Source organism: Leptopilina boulardi, unplaced genomic scaffold, assembly GCF_019393585.1.
Source record: "Leptopilina boulardi isolate dan_hultmark-lab unplaced genomic scaffold, ZJU_Lbou_2.1 LbouV2_367, whole genome shotgun sequence".
In the NCBI taxonomy this organism is placed as follows: domain Eukaryota; kingdom Metazoa; phylum Arthropoda; class Insecta; order Hymenoptera; family Figitidae; genus Leptopilina; species Leptopilina boulardi.
In genome coordinates, this window is record NW_026137937.1 from 741,798 (window position 1) to 760,206 (window position 18,409).

The 18,409-nt window shown below is 30.0% G+C and overlaps 2 protein-coding genes across 4 annotated transcripts in view; one reads left to right on the forward strand and one right to left on the reverse strand.

Moving 5' to 3' along the window:
- The window catches only part of LOC127287005 (ras-related protein Rab-24-like), a 590,458-nt gene that overhangs the window by 201,321 nt on the left and 370,728 nt on the right, over nucleotides 1-18,409 (forward strand). The window lies entirely within an intron of this gene.
- Nucleotides 1-18,409, reverse strand: part of LOC127286996 (sodium-coupled monocarboxylate transporter 2) — a 415,172-nt gene that overhangs the window by 123,249 nt on the left and 273,514 nt on the right. The gene's annotated exons all lie outside the window — the stretch shown is intronic.

Below are 18,409 nucleotides of genomic sequence, written 5' to 3' on the forward strand. Positions count from 1 at the left end.
GGACAGCCAAATACGAGTAGAGGAGGTCACCTATTACCACCTAAAAGTCATCCAACCCATAAATCCAAAATTATAAAAAAGTTCCCAAAAAAATTTAATTTTTCTTAGGCAGACGACGTTAATGCATTTTCTTGCACAAAATACACGTAAAAGTGCAGAAAAAAATTGACAGTTCCATCCGAGTAGAGGAAGACACCTATTACCACCTAAAAGTCATCCAACCCATAAATTTAAAATTATAAAAAAGTTCCCAAAAAAATTTAAATTTTCTTAGGCAGAAGATTTTAATGCATTTTCTTGCACAAAATACACGTAAAAGTGTAGAAAAAAATTGACAGCCCGATGCGAGTAGAGGAAGACACCAATTACCACCTAAAAGTCATCCAACCCATAAATCCAAAATTATAAAAAAGTTCCCAAAAAAATTTAATTTTTCTTAGGCAGACGACTTTAATGCATTTTCTTGCACAAAATACACGTAAAAGTGCAGAAAAAAATTGACAGTTCCATCCGAGTAGAGGAAGACACCTATTACCACCTAAAAGTCATCCAACCCATAAATCCAAAATTATAAAAAAGTTCCCAAAAAAAATTTAATTTTTCTTAGGCAGACGATTTAATGCATTTTCTTGCACAAAATACACGTAAAAGTGTAGAAAAAAATTGACAGCCCGATCCGAGTAGAGGAAGACACCTATTACCACCTAAAAGTCATCCAACCCATAAATTTAAAATTATAAAAAAGTTCCCAAAAAAATTTAATATTTCTTAGGCAGACAATTTTAATGCATTTTCATGTACAAAATACACCTAGCAGTGTAGAAAAAAATTGACAGCCCGATCCGAGTAGAGGAAGACACCTATTACCACCTATAAGTCATCCAATCCATAAATCCAAAATTATAAAAAAGTTCCCAAAAAAATTTAATTTTTCTTAGGCGGACGATTTTAATGCATTTTCTTGCACAAAATACACGTAAAAGTGCAGAAAAAAATTGACAGCCCGATCCGAGTAGAGGAAGACACCTATTACCACCTAAAAGTCATCCAACCCATAAATTTAAAATTATAAAAAAGTTCCCAAAAAAATTTAAATTTTCTTAGGCAGAAGATTTTAATGCATTTTCTTGCACAAAATACACGTAAAAGTGTAGAAAAAAATTGACAGCCCGATGCGAGTAGAGGAAGACACCAATTACCACCTAAAAGTCATCCAACCCATAAATCCAAAATTATAAAAAAGTTCCCAAAAAAATTTAATTTTTCTTAGGCAGACGATTTTAATGCATTTTCTTGCACAAAATACCGGTAAAAGTGTAGAAAAAAATTGACAGCCCGATCCGAGTAGAGGAAGACACCTATTACCACATAAAAGTCATTTAACCCCTATATCCAAAATTATAAAAAAGTTCCCAAAAAAATTTAATTTTTCTTAGGCGGACGATTTTAATGCATTTTCTTGCACAAAATACACGTAAAAGTTTAGAAAAAAATTGACAGCCCGATCCGAGTAGAGGAAGACATCTATTACCACCTAAAAGTCATCCATCCTATAAATCCAAAATTATGAAAAAATTCCCAAAAAAATTTAATTTTTTTTAGGCGGACGATTTTAATGCATTTTCATGCACAAAATACCGGTAAAAGTGTAGAAAAAAATTGACAGCCCGATCCGAGTAGAGGAAGACACCTATTACCACCTAAAAGTCATCCAACCCATAAATCCAAAATTATAAAAAAGTTCCCAAAAAAATTTAATTTTTCTTAGGCGGACGATTTTAATGCATTTTCTTGCACAAAATACACGTAAAAGTTTAGAAAAAAATTGACAGCCCGATCCGAGTAGAGGAAGACACCTATTACCACCTAAAAGTCATCCAACCCATAAATCCAAAATTATAAAAAAGTTCCCAAAAAAATTTAATTTTTCTTAGGCGGACGATTTTAATGCATTTTCTTGCACAAAATACACGTAAAAGTTTAGAAGAAATTGACAGCCCGATCCGAGTAGAGGAAGACACATATTACCACAAAAAAGTCATTTAACCCATAAATCCAAAATTATAAAAAAGTTCACAAAAAAATTTAATTTTTCTTAGGGAAACGATTTCAATGCCATTTCTTTCACAAAATACACCTTAAAGTGTAGAAAAAAATTGACAGCGAAATCCAAGTAGAGAAAGACACGTATTACCACACATAAAGCATTTACAACTATAAAAAGGTTCCCAAAAAAATTTAATTTTTCTTAGGCGGACAATTTGAATGCATTTTCTTGCACAAAATACACGTAAAAGTTTAGAAGAAATTGACAGCCCGATCCGAGTAGAGGAAGACACCTATTACCACAAAAAAGTCATTTAACCCATAAATCCAAAATTATAAAAAAATTCCCAAAAAAATTTAATTTTTTTTAGGCGGACGATTTTAATGCATTTTCATGCACAAAATACATGTAAAAGTGCAGAAAAAAATTGACAGCCCGATACGAGTAGAGGAAGACACCTATTACCACATAAAAGTCTTTTAAGCCATAAATCCAAAATTATAAAAAAGTTCCTAAAAAAATTTAATTTTTCTTAGGCGGACGATTTTAATGCATTTTCTTGCACAAAATACACGTAAAAGTTTAGAAGAAATTGACAGCCCGATCCGAGTAGAGGAAGACACATATTACCACCTAAAAGTCATCCAACCCATAAATCCAAAATTATAAAAAAGTTCCCAAAAAAATTTAATTTTTCTTAGGCGGACGATTTTAATGCATTTTCTTGCACAAAATACACGTAAAAGTTTAGAAAAAAATTGACAGCCCGATCCGAGTAGAGGAAGACACCTATTACCACCTAAAAGTCATCCAACCCATAAATCCAAAATTATAAAAAAGTTCCCAAAAAAATTTAATTTTTCTTAGGCGGACGATTTTAATGCATTTTCTTGCACAAAATACACGTAAAAGTTTATAAGAAATTGACAGCCCGATCCGAGTAGAGGAAGACACCTATTACCACAAAAAAGTCATTTAACCCATAAATCCAAAATTATGAAAAAGTTCACAAAAAAATTTAATTTTTCTTAGGGAAACGATTTCAATGCCATTTCTTTCACAAAATACACCTTAAAGTGTAGAAAAAAATTGACAGCGAAATCCAAGTAGAGAAAGACACGTATTACCACACATAAAGCATTTACAACTATAAAAAGGTTCCCAAAAAAATTTAATTTTTCTTAGGCGGACAATTTGAATGCATTTTCTTGCACAAAATACACGTAAAAGTTTAGAAGAAATTGACAGCCCGATCCGAGTAGAGGAAGACACATATTACCACCTAAAAGTCATCCAACCCATAAATCCAAAATTATAAAAAAGTTCCCAAAAAAATTTAATTTTTCTTAGGCAGACGATTTTAATGCATTTTCTTGCACAAAATACCGGTAAAAGTGTAGAAAAAAATTGACAGCCCGATCCGAGTAGAGGAAGACACCTATTACCACATAAAAGTCATTTAACCCATAAATCCAAAATTATAAAAAAGTTCCCAAAAAAATTTAATTTTTCTTAGGCGGACGATTTTAATGCATTTTCTTGCACAAAATACACGTAAAAGTTTAGAAAAAAATTGACAGCCCGATCCGAGTAGAGGAAGACACCTATTACCACCTAAAAGTCATCCAACCCATAAATCCAAAATTATAAAAAAGTTCCCAAAAAAATTTAATTTTTCTTAGGCGGACGATTTTAATGCATTTTCTTGCACAAAATACACGTAAAAGTTTATAAGAAATTGACAGCCCGATCCGAGTAGAGGAAGACACCTATTACCACAAAAAAGTTATTTAACCCATAAATCCAAAATTATAAAAAAGTTCCCAAAAAAATTTAATTTTTCTTAGGCAGACGATTTTAATGCATTTTCTTGCACAAAATACACGTAAAAGTTTAGAAAAAAATTGACAGCCCGATCCGAGTAGAGGAAGACACCTATTACCACAAAAAAGTCATTTAACCCATAAATCCAAAATTATGAAAAAATTCCCAAAAAAATTTAATTTTTCTTAGGCGGACGATTTTAATGCATTTTCTTGCACAAAATACACGTAAAAGTGTAGAAAAAAATTGACAGCCCGATCCGAGTAGAGGAAGACACCAATTACCACCTAAAAGTTATCCAACCTATAAATCCAAAATTATAAAAAAATTCCCCAAAAAATTTAATTTTTTTTAGGCGGACGATTTTAATGCATTTTCATGCACAAAATACATGTAAAAGTTTAGAAGAAATTGACAGCCCGATCCGAGTAGTGGAAGACACCTATTACCACAAAAATGTCATTTAACCCATAAATCCAAAATTATAAAAAAGTTCCCAAAAAAATTTAATTTTTCTTTGGCGGACGATTTTAATGCATTTTCTTGCACAAAATTCACGTAAAAGTTTAGAAAAAAATTGACAGCCCGATCCGAGTAGAGGAAGACACCTATTACCACCTAAAAGTCATCCAACTTATAAATCCAAAATTATAAAAAGGTTCCCAAAAAAATTCAATTTTTCTTAGGCAGACGATTTCAAAGCATTTTCTTGCACAAAATACACTTTAAAGTGTAGTAAAAATTTGACAGCCAAATACAAGTAGAGGAAGACACGTATTACCACCCATATGGCATTTACAACCATAAAATGGTTCCCAAAAAATAAATTATTTATACTAAAGAAAGGATACATAATTTTGTCTAGTAGCAGATGTCATTCTTTTTAAATCTGATAAGAGAGAAAATTTTTTTTAAAATAATGTATATTGGCGGATGATTTAACAAGAGATTACTTTCTCCTGATTATATATTTTTCATTTAATGCAAAATTGAGAGATTTGGTGTATATTAAATTGAATTGACATAGTTTCAAATTGAAATTTTCGTTGTATGTCATATGAGTATCAAGCATTATGAAATAAATGTTTAGAGATATTATTAATTTTAAAAAAATATTTGCTGTTTGTTATCAGTGTAATAACTCACAAAATTCATGAAACGTCCCGTCACAGAGGGATTTATAAAATAGCTTATAGATTTAGCCAGTTCTCGTCGTTTTAACGTATGCATCATCGGTTCGTTTGCGGAAGCATTGAATCGCATATTCGGTGACGTTTCGTAGCGTCAAAATAATTAATGTACACCAGCAATTAAGGTGTAGCTCTCGATTTCAAACGCGAGAGGATGTATATTTTCAAACCGCACATATACATATATATTCTTACAGTGCTCAAATTGCCATGAGTAGATTATTCAATCAATTGGAGAAAATGATTTATTACTCATTTCCATTTTAACGAATCTATGTACAAATATTTGTAAACAACGTTAATTCACAATCACGAATTTATATTCAATAAATATATTAAAAATTTCTAAATTCTATTTTATTATTAATTAATAAATGAAAATATTTACATATAATACTAATCAGACTTTTTTAGATGAATATAATGATAAAAAAGCAGCGTAAAGGCAAATTGATTATTGCCAATCAATAATTGAGTAGGTAAACTAGAAATATTAGTTTTTGGTTATAAACACATTTCGGAATGAAAATCAGTCAAGAGAAGATGAAAATGCCGTAAAATCAATTCTCATTAATTTAAATGAAAAATCGATGCCCCTTGTATATGAACAAAAAAAAAAATAATGACTGACGAATTGAGTGGAAATTTTATACACTTTGTCTATTTAGATTATTTTTTTTTTAAAAAGCAATAAATACATTCAGTTTACAACAGATTAATAGTTATCTTTCTCAAAAAAAAAAAAAAATAATAATTACATAAATAACCACTTAATACAATTGCATTTTTTTTCTTTTGTTATCTTCTTTCATTGTATTTATTTTTCATATTTTACTTCATTGTCTAAATGTGATAATTTTAAAATGATTGTTTATATCTTTTTGTTAATTGTGTTTATATAAATTTATGTAATTTTTCGAACTGTAAATGTAATATTTTAGAGTACATACAGGAAAATAATTATAAAAGAAAAATATTTAAATAATTTTTTTCCACTTATGTTTTAAATGATGGATCATTATCGTTTTTAATTGAGATTTTTAATATTGTCTTAAAATCTATATATAACAAGAAATTTGAAAATTTCTTTAAACATTTTTTTCATTAATATTGAAGGTTTAATTGCAATGTGGAAAAATTAAAAGATTCCATCAGATTGAAGTAAATATTCATTTTCTTTCATCTCTTTAAACTTGAAAGCTTCTCTCTCTCTCTCTCTCGTTACTTTCGATAACTTCAATTAATCAAATGGATTCTTATCAAAGATACGTCTTGATTCAAGTGCAATAAAGGACGTGTCATATTTAAAAAAAATACCTCGTGCGTCACGAAGATTGAAGTTGCTTCTTGAAAATGCAGTGAACGTGTCTTAAAGTAGATGGATCACTTGCTCAAGTTAAAACCCTATATATACACTTAACTGGAAATTCCGCACGGTAAACTTTAAGGCATATAATTTGCATCCTAAACGGAGATAAGGAAAATTTAAAACAATCTGTGATAGTAACAGTAAGTGTGTATTCCCACTGAGAATTTTTTTAAAATACTACAGCTAGTATATATGAGGTATTCCATGCCAAATCGGAGACCATTTGGCTTTTGCACCTCAGATCTTTTTGAAAATTTTTTTCCTTTTAGTACTCATGAAGACTAGCTTTCATGATTTTTTTCAAATTTTTTCATCAAGCCCTTTAGGAGATATCAATTTTTGAAAAATTACGTCACTTTTTTTTGAAATGCTTGTAATTTCGCTAAAAATTGACCAAATTGGGTCAATCTTATATCAAAATTTTTGTTTTTAAACGTACTTTCCAAAAAAAATATTGAAAGTTATTTTCGAAAAAAATTTCTATTAGATTTTTGAGATTTAAGACTAAAAATTCATTTTTGAACCTGTGTGTATCGATCGATTTTTTTCAAAATTTTTTTACAAAAACTGCTCTAAATTTGACGAATTTTGAGCCTAGTCCGATAATGGGAAAACGATGGGAACTATTTTTTCGAATTTTCAAATTTTACGTTTTTAATTATTCACGTTAAAAAGTATTTAAAATTATTCTTAGAACTATTTTACTATATATATATAATTAATAATGTGTAATTATTTGATGCCTAGAGATTAATTATTTTAGATTGATTAAAGGAAAAAGATATAAACAAAAAAAGTATTAAACATGCATAAACATTTTCAAAATAATACCAGATAACTCGATAATTAATAAATATGAATGAAATCTTTAATCACAAATTAAGAATTAAAAAATAAATTTGCAGACTAGGAAGATAAAAACCTGAAAAAAACGATAGATTCCTATTTTAAAACCGAAATTATTTTCAAAATGGCGGAGTAATAGCGTGCGCAGAAGAATACGAAAACGCGACTTGCGCACTGTTACTCCTGATTAATATTCACCATGGGAACAAGTGCGAAAATATCGCAATCAAATTTAACCTAAAAACATATTTTATTAGTCTTTATAGCGTGTCATGTAAAAAAACAATTCTACGTTCTTATGCCATGTCAAATTTAGGAGCATTTAATTTCTGCTGCAACCCTTTTAAACTACAGAATCATAGAGTAAAGAATAGTCTCGATGAAAAAACTTCATTGAGCATGTTTAATACTTTTTTTGTTTATATCTTTTTCCTTTAATCAATCTAAAATAATTAATCTCTAGGCATCAAATAATTACACATTATTAATTATATATATATATATATATATATATATATATATATATATATATATATATATAGTAAAATAGTTCTAAGAATAATTTTAAATACTTTTTAACGTGAATAATTAAAAACGTAAAATTTGAAAATTCGAAAAAATAGTTCCCATCGTTTTCCCATTATCGGACTAGGCTCAAAATTCGTCAAATTTAGAGCAGTTTTTGTAAAAAAATTTTGAAAAAAATCGATCGATACACACAGGTTCAAAAATGAATTTTTAGTCTTAAATCTCAAAAATCTAATAGAAATTTTTTTCGAAAATAACTTTCAATATTTTTTTTGGAAAGTACGTTTAAAAACAAAAATTTTGATATAAGATTGACCCAATTTGGTCAATTTTTAGCGAAATTACAAGCATTTCAAAAAAAAGTGACGTAATTTTTCAAAAATTGATATCTCCTAAAGGGCTTGATGAAAAAATTTGAAAAAAATCATGAAAGCTAGTCTTCATGAGTACTAAAAGGAAAAAAATTTTCAAAAAGATCTGAGGTGCAAAAGCCAAATGGTCTCCGATTTGGCATGGAATACCTCATATATATATATATAAAATAAAATTATTTTTCTGAAAAATACTTTAAATGTCGATAATTGTAATTGTAATTAAATTTTTTAAATTTTAATTTAAGAATGATAAATATTGAGTAAAAATCTCTATTCATAAAACACAGAATTATCAGTAGGTATTAAATAATTAAAATTTTAATTAATTAATTTTACTAAAGCTGAATCTTTATAATGGATTTCTGTTCATTACAGAGCATATCTGGTAACCATTTATTAAATCTAATTAATTAATCTTTTTTATAATATGATATGAAGGGACGATGACAATATTACGAACAAATGTCGCTGATCGGTTATCGCAGTTCAAAAAATGTAGTAATTTATTATTATTATTATGCTTAAGGCATATTGGGAAATCTGCTTACAAAAAAAATATGGCGACCTACTAGCAGCCCCGACCCACTAAAACTCGTAACCCTTCTTTTGGAGCTCTTTATCTACCCTCTGAACTGTCGTAAGACTTTTGCTTTCGAGTGTAGCGCTTTAACTCATTCGCTATTGCGACTTCGTCCTTTTTCTGCGGACATCCTGCGTAAATTTATTAAAAAAAAACGTTATAGCGAATATTAAATACATAAGTAGTGAAAAAAGATAAAACTGTAAAAATACAACATAAATGAAATAAGTAAATATGTAAAACAAATAAATAAATAAATAAGTACATAGAAATAATTAAATAAAATTGTAAAAAGACAAAAGAAACCAAATAAATATATATAAAAAAATAATAAACACTTAAAAAATAGTTAAACTTGTAAAAATAAAATAAAACGCAGAAGATATATATAAAAAAAAATTTACGCTTTTCTGCGGCCATAAAGATCCTTAACCTCCATAACCGAGATTATGAAGGCCTTGAAAGGCCACTATCTCTCGCCCGAGGATTTTTTGTTCTTGCGAGAAGCTTCTTTGCTTCCTCTAGAGGTATTCTGAAGTCTCCGAAAACTCCACATGTGACCGGCTTCTCCGCACCTAAACCACACAGGCGATCTGTTCTCCTTCTGAAAATTTCTTCCTATATGCCTGTACCCGAGGCATCGATAATACCTAACGAGCATTACACTTCTTTTAATTGGGCAACACACGAAACCAACTTTTATGTGCTTATTCGCTTAGGAAATTCAAGTCGCGGATCTTTTTCTTCGATCCACCAACTGTACCTTGCCCATGCTTCCGACCGCCTTGGTGACCTGAGCAGTAAAAACCTCCTTATTGGAGTTCTCTCCGATTTTAATCAGAAGGTCTCTTTTCTTGTAACTCTCGTGTGGCTGACGTTTGGGTTGACCCCCTACGAAGTTTACTCAAAATATCAGCATACGTCAATCATTGACCAACTTGGATCAACTTAGTGTATCCTCTCGTCATCACTTTCTGTGATCGCGGACTATCTAGCTGCGGTACTTCCGCCGCTTTTACCTGCGTTTCTATTGGAGGCGCTTCCACTTATCTGATTGGGTTGGAGTCTCCTCTGAACTGTCCACCTCTTTCCTCCTATTCTGCGCTTCCTTAACAGCGTTTCTGTCCTTGCGGTCAAAGTGTCGTCAGAGCTTGGATAATTTTGAGGCCATCCTTACCGTCCTATTAACGTTCTTTTGGATGTCTCAAGACTTCATCATCTTTGCGATCTCCTCTTCTATTTTGTCGAGACACGCCGATCCCTCCCTCCAGAGTATCGAGAAAACCTCTCAAATCCCTTTTATCGGCCCATCACCCACTTCTGAATAGATAGCGCTATATGCGGTCTTCCCGCTTCTGCCACTCCATCATGATCAGAACGCTGGATGTGATTTTCCTCATTATCACGGTGGTCTTGAGAACCTTTAACTTCGTCCACGACGATTTTCGGAACAGTCAAAACGTTGCTGCCCTCCTATATCCTAGGGTCACTGACCAACACCCCTACGCTAGGCGCTTGACGATCGGAACCGATGAAGGATTCAGCTGAAGCATTACCCTGCAGGTAATCCTTGGAATTTTTACAATCGCTCATCCTTTGTTGTCCCGTAACGTAGGATCTTCAAGTTTATTTGATCAGGGAATCATCCTGGTTATTGAATGTCCTTTAGTGAAAAGCCCCACCACAGCGACAAGGTCTACCAAGAATTTACAAGGTTCTTGGTAGCGGACATTCATCGACAATTACTATTATTATTATTATTATTATTATTAATACTATTAATGTTATTAGTATTATATAACTTATTAATATTATTCTTATGTAAATAATGTTAAATCTCATTAAAATTTAAACTAAAATGTTAATGAAACGTAAATCTCAATTTATATATTTACTGTCTAGTTTAAAGTGACAATTTCTAATAATTCTCACTAATTCTTTAGACAGTATTTATGAGGAGAATGTCAGTTAAAATAAATTAAATTTTTTCTAAATTATGAATTTTTATGTATTAAATGCAGTATTTATATTCAATTGAATAAAGATGATGATGGCATGAAGGAAATTGCATTTATTTATACATAAAGTGATATAGAGAGAGGATGAGTCTGTGTTAATAAAATAATTTTAATGCGAATAGCAATCGTCCACTTGATATGCTAATAAAATGACGTATATTCTGCAAACTCTAGCAAAGGAAATCACAACTAATCCTGAACTGGCAAATCTACAAAGTCAATTAAACGGGAACATATGAACACAATCCGGAGAAGATAATTTGAACAGAATGAGAGAGAACCATTGTCAGTTTCTGGCCTTTCATTGAAAGTGAGCTTATACTTACAAAAGATGGGTTTGTTAAAGTAAATTTAAGCCAAAAAGAGGGGTCCTGGTGTGGTTACTTTTGAACTTAAAGCATTTTAGTTGTAAACAAGTGTATATTTCCATCGAGTATATATGCAGTTGTAAAGTTAAATTTAACAGGTAAATGAGCAAAAACTTAATTCGAAATTTCAAGCGAAATTGTTCGAATGGTTTTTCTCGTCCTTAACAATGACGTTAGTTATATATACTATATACATTTATTTAACCCACATTCTTGATGATGTCTCAAACATTTTGACTATTTGCTGCGATACCCGCAATCAATGTCAAAAATTTCCAAATATGAAAACCACATTTCTCTATTTAATTAATTATTACATTTAATTAATAATTTAATCAATTACTATTAATTAATTTTCAAAATATATTAACAATAAAAAAAATAATAATAATAATTTGACTATTTTTTTTTTAAAGAATTTTATATTTCAACTGTTAATTATAAAAAAAAAAATTGTGAATAAATTGTGAAATATACGCGGCAAGATCTCTGGAGCATGATATAAGGAATTTCAATTAGAAATTCCTACCTAAACCCAGAATTAGTGCTAAATCGTTCTCGGTAATTTTTCAGTTAGTTTTACGCACTGAAAATCAATGGGGTCTGCAGAATAGTTAATGAAAACCACTGAAATTTCGACGATCACTACCAAAGCAAACTTTGAAATGTATGACGTAGCACCATTCATCAATGGTAAATCATTTTTGTTAATTTTTAATTGGAAAGGCAAAGTTTTAGGAAAATCTATGCTAAAATGAGAAATCATAAGTTTCTGCTGAAAATAATTGTAATAAAACTTTTGCTAAAATTTTAAAAAATAAATGAAGAAGCATGAAAACTAACAATTAAAACACTTGAAAGGAGTTATTTTTTTATATTATTTATAATAATTTATATTTTAATATCATCTTTAATGATATATATATATATATATATATTGTCTGTGAGTGACATGTGTTTGTGTAGATGTGTTTATTAGAGATAAGCTTTATCAATGTGTATTCGCACTCATACGAATAAAGAGTCTATGCCTATCTGTGTTTCTTGGAAATAGTCGTTCAGTTTCGAGAATTACCGATGTAATTCGGGGAATTGAGCGAGGTTTCCAAATAAGAAGTGAGAGCGGTCAGCTTGCGGGGCTCATGGGGGTTTGCGGTGTGATAAATCGAAATTCGGTATCATAAAAGCAAATTTCCTGAATTTTCTCATTCTAATAGCTCGAACTCGTGATGCAGTAGATTCACGCCACTTTTGTGCTTTTCGCCGATGACTGACAGGTAATCTATTTTGAGATGTAAATTTTCTTATTGTTTTTATTAATTTTTTATTTTAATATTGTCTAAATTATTGAGTATTTTTCTTATTGTTTAAAATAAAGGTGTATATTTTAGTATTAAATAAAAAAATCACTAAATATAATAAATAATAAATCAGTCAATAAAAAATTAGGAATTAGCAAGTTTACAATTATTGTATTAACAATGAAGATAATAACAATTATTATTCATTAGTAAATTGTTAATTAGTTACTTTAAGTGAAAATTGTTTATAAAATTATTATCCTCAGAACACTGGTTCTAATTAATATTTAAATTAGTAATTATTAGCTAGAAATACTAAATATTTTACAAATCTAATTTTATGAATCAAAGAAACATTGCTGCCTATACTAGGAAACAATTAGCATACATTTATTTATTATTTTGTTTTGAGTAATTAAACTTTCAATTAGGCTTGTTGAAAAATTACGAAAAATTATAATCTTGTGGTTCTACGTTAAAAATATTGTTTCTCGTAATCTCATTGACGTAAATATACCTATGGGATGTTTCGTGAAATCTTATCAGAATTCAACGATATCCTTAGGGATCCATAGATGTCTTCGTGAAAACAATGGACACTTCCTTATACAAGTCTATACAGTCAATAAATGTATATATGTATATATACATACATACCTAATAACATCCCTATTCTCTACGATAAGAAATATTAACTGTTATTGCGTAAATTACAATTGGTTTGGATTTTGATCTCAACCCTAAACGACCCTTGATAAAGTTCATTTCATTTTGGTTGTTCTATATGATGTCTCTGATTTAAGAAGAAAGTTTTAATATCTTCTGATGTTGTAAACATAAAAAGGACTTTAAAAATTTAATGTTTTAATTTAATTTAATATATTAAATTCTGATTATGTCTATATCGGTACAGAAAAGTATTAACACCTGATTTTGATGATTTTTGTATTAAGTAAAACAAAAAAAAATCACACGATATTAAGACACCTTAAAATTCGTAGCTATAATATTTCTACATTACTGTATAAGATTAACACAATAAAATAATTTCGCTAGTTATGAATTACAAAATTTTTGAACAAGAAAAATATGTTTTTTGATATTATTTTCACGTGGGTCTATATATATATATTTTTTTCGTACCCTATTTGTAGTAGCAAACTAAAAAAGTATAACAAATATAAATTCGACTTCTTTTTGTTATGAGGAAGTTTAAATCTAAGATATTCTTAATTGTGTTGACAAAAAATATATACATTACCCAAGTGCTGCACGTCTGACTACTAATAACTGTTTCTACTTCGGCTTATAAGAGATTTCTTTATACTGTTTGTTGCTCTCTTGAATTACAAAGATCTAATCAATCTTAATAAATCAAGTTTATCGAAATTAAATGTCTAAAAACATTTTAACAAATTAATTTCATTTAAATTGGAAAATAAATATATTTGTTGCATCAAATATTAAGCTACTACATTTAATGCTATGTTTGGTCTGACTAAAAATCACATTTACTACTTATAATATGAATAAAACATCTATAACATTTATGTTTTAACGCTTTCACGCATATGGAATATATATTTCCCAGCTACAAAAATAACAATAATTTTAAAAATAAATTAATGTTTTTTAAAAAAAACAAGATTTTTAAATCAAATTTTTGACAGTCATATTTATAAAATCCATCCGCTATTTTGAATGATGAAAAACTGATTTCATATTCGTAATCAGCGACCCTAAAAATTTTAAAAACAACTGAAGCTTTCTTTTTTTTTAAATCTCCAATTTTTCCCTGAGTGTGAAAAGGTTAATATTATTGTTTATTTTAACACAAATGTTTGCAGGTGTATTAATCGCATTTAAGATAATTGCGAGGAAAGCAACTTTCATTAGTTATTCTCATCAAAGATTTATTTGTCGCAATAATTTCCCGACAAACTTGGCTTCTAGCGACACAAATTCGGCCTCGCAAGTTGATAAAGCAAGGTGTTTGTTTATTAGCACACCAGGTGATTCTGTTTCCAAACACAATATCTCGTATTACAAATTCACTTGTCATCAAAATAAACTTCGTGTTATTATTTTAGTGTCTTTGTGAAATTCATTTTGAAAAACAAATTTCGTCAAAATCAAATTAATTTAATTTTCATTAATGTTTTAATTTTTTTTGCCATTGTATGTTCATACTAAACTAAAAATTTTAGGTTCATTTACTTATTTCTGTCATTTTGAATGAACTTATAAATTTATTTTTTTAATTTGATATTTTACATTGAATTTTTTATTATATTTGCAGAAATTAAAAAACTCTTTTCGTTAAATGTGACTGAAAGAATTTTCCTGTTTCAAGTTTGAGAAATATAATTATGTGTAACCTATAATACCGCTTATGTTTGAGAACTTTGAATCATATTTTCTCGTTTTTGGCCATCAGTAAGTTAAATTAACAAAATCATATTTTAATTTAAATTAAATCAAAGTGAAAATTTCGTGCAAATTTACTCAAGGAAGCTTTGAAAATGATCTATAACATTGAGTATGTATGCTTATCGCAAATTCTGATATTCATAATTCGTATAAAAATATTCATATTTTAGTTTTGGAATGTAATTTATAATCATGTTTAATCGCATTCCCTTTATCAATGAACTCGATTTTAGTTATATCTCTTTGAGGTGATTCTGCGTTAAAAGTAAAATTACTGAGAACATTATATTCATCATTTTTTTCTAATTACAACATATTGTTTATAATTTGTTCTTTAAAATTTTTCTAAATTATTCAAAGTAAAATTGGCATCATTCTTTTTATCTATATAAAGGTCATTTCAGGTTTGTAAAGCTAGTTACATTTTTGTGACCGTTTGTCAAACTGAGGACAAGATTTTTCAAATTAATCAACCTTGGAAAATTACATAGTTACGTAGGAATTCAAGTGGACCAAGACGAGAAAGGTTTTTTCAGCATTAGCCAAACGATTTATATTGAAGACATACTCAAGTCTCAAAAGTATCAAAAATTCCACTCGACACTGGTTACATCAAATCAAAAAAAAAAAAAAAATGAAGCACCAATGGAAGACAACAAAGCGTATCACAAGCTCATAGGAAAGCTTTTGTATGTAGCAGTCAACACAAGACCGGATATAGCAATAAGCGTATCACTTTTAAGTCAACATAATGCAATTGCAACAGAAGCAGATTGGAGAGAAGCAAAAAGAATTACATTATATCTAAAAGGGACAAAGTTTTTGAAACTCAAACTCGGAAGTTTCAAAGATAACAGCGAAGAAAAATTAATAGGATATGCAGATGCTGATTGGGCAAAGGACAAAGAAAACAGAAAATCAAATAGTGCCTATATGTGACCGTCCACGACAAAACAAGGCTTAGCTCCCAAAAAATCAATTTTGAGTTTTTGATGCTAATCGATAGATTTTAAGTTGCTCTTTCATAAGCAAAAGTCAGAAATTGTTTATGTCAATTACTTTTGACACTATAACGTTCTACAAGCGGGCATGTCAAGCGTGTTCCTTGTTTCTGCTTCTACTTCAATCGCTTGCCCTGTGAAATTTACTTTTGGGAGCTAAGCCTTGTTTTGTCGTGGACGGTCACATATATTCAAATTTCAAGGCGCAACAATTTGTTGGGCATCGAAAAAACAAGATTGCGTGGCATTATCGTCGACAGAAGCAGAATACATTGCTCTTTCAGAGGCAAGTAAAGAAGCAATGTGGTTAAGAGAATTGCTTAATGACTTCGGTGAACAACAAAGTAAATCTACAATCATCTTTGAAGATAATCAAAGCTGCTTAAAGATAATGGAAAACAGAAAATTTAGTAATAGAACGAAACATATTTCCACAAAATACCATTATGTTCGAGACATTGACGAAAAGGGTTATTTAAAGTATAATTATTGTCCAACAGAATTTATGACTGCAGATATGTTGACAAAACCTTTAAATCATATAAAGTTATCAAGGCATCGAAATCTCGATCGAAATAATTGTTTCTTTTGTTTCAGATAATCATCGTTGAGGAAGGGTGGTGAAAGAATATACAACGTTGTACTGTTCTTAAACATTGTCAATTCTATGATGGGAGAAGGGGCAGTCCAGGTATATGAAGTACCGTCTACCTCAGGGTAGTAAGGGTGTACTTTGGGCATAATTAGTTAATTACCTGCTAACCACTCAACCAGAAACATATTTCAAAATAATATTCTGTTACGGATTTTTGTAATCAATCTTATATTGATCTTATATTGATGTTTATAATAAATATATGTTTATTAAATATTAATTCGGTGTCACTATATCATTTGTACTCTCTTTATTGTTTTTCCATTAATTACTTACTTCGCATTGTAATGATAGTTAGAAATCGTCCGGTAAATATTTGTACTAAATATTATCGCGCGTCGATAAACAAGTTACCGACCGCGGAGCACAAAGACGTAGTACCCGATTTCGCCGCGCGGGACGCATCGACAAAACTCACTCGTGTGCGCCCAGCCCACCGATCGGCTATATAAGCTGCGCTCTCGCTGAGGACCGTCACTTTCGTGCTACACCGAGTCCAGGTGGGTCTTACCCACCTGACTAGGAGTTTTACTCTCGTTCGTCGGGTTTTATCCGTCGAACATTTTATCGGTTTTAATGTATATAATGTAAAGTAAACGTAACAAATGTATAGTAAAGAATTGTAATGTAACGTATCAAGCTATAAAGTAATGTAATCGCAATGTATAGTAAAGTAAAGTAACGAAATGTATTGTAACGTAAATTTGATTTAACGAATTTTAAAGTAGATTTTCCGTTCTTTTTACCGTTTTTTAGATATACTTAGAGTTTTACTCTTTGTATAATTGGAACACTAGTTTTACTTGTGGTTCACCAGTGTATCGCGAATTTTTAGGCAGTATAGTAACAGATTTACGGCTCATCACAGCGAGTTGATGCCGATTTCGTTAATGCACGGCTCAAATAAGCGACGTTCCAGATTGATGCCGATTCTCGATACCGCGGCTCAACATATTTTAGATAGACGCCGACAAATCGTTACTCGAAACCGACTTCCGCGATTTACTTGTAATCTCCGTATAACTTTGATATTGTAAATACCGTTGTAAATAAATAATTTGTTATCAGTTTGTAATTAACCCGTTATTATCGTTATTATTTTTGTTGGAATCAAAACGAAACCTGGCTCGGCGAGCTAAAATATTGATTCTTACAATTACAAACGTTACAGCATAGGCTGGTATTAAATGGCATACGCCAACAAATTTCAAGGCTAGAAACAGTCATTAATTGAAATTCGAGCAGTCAGCTTCGGTAATATAAAAAATAAAAATAGTAGGGGAGTGTAGTCAGGGTTGGACATAGTTTTGACTTTTCTTTATAACTTCCCCTGTAAGCCGAATTTTGAGATTTCTTGCATATGGTTCGAAAGATCTACTAAAATGAAATGTTTTTGCTGAATATTGTAAAAATATTTGATCAAATGTTTCTGAGTTATAGTCAATTAAAAAAAAATAAAGTAGTCAGGGTTGAGTCACTGTAGAAAATCAATTAAATATGCAGATAGATGATTAATAATGATCTTCAAATGATAGAATGGCATTCAAATACACTTGGAAATGTGTAAAAAAAACCACGCAATTGAAGTAAAAAGCCCTTATTATGTAATTTTCAGATTTTCGCTTGTATCGCGAAGCTGGTCTGAAAAGTGAAAAAAAAAATTATCAAACATTTGTATTTCCTTTCTTTCCAATGGAAATGAAGTTTTTGACACCTCCTTAAGTCGACAAATGAATTTCCATTGTAAGAACCCTTCATAATTGCAAAATCTTGTGGTGGCTCAACCCTGACTCACGCGTCGTTTAGCGTCACATCACACATAAAAATAAACGCTTGATCCATACACCATATTACGTTCCACATTTACATATAACGTCT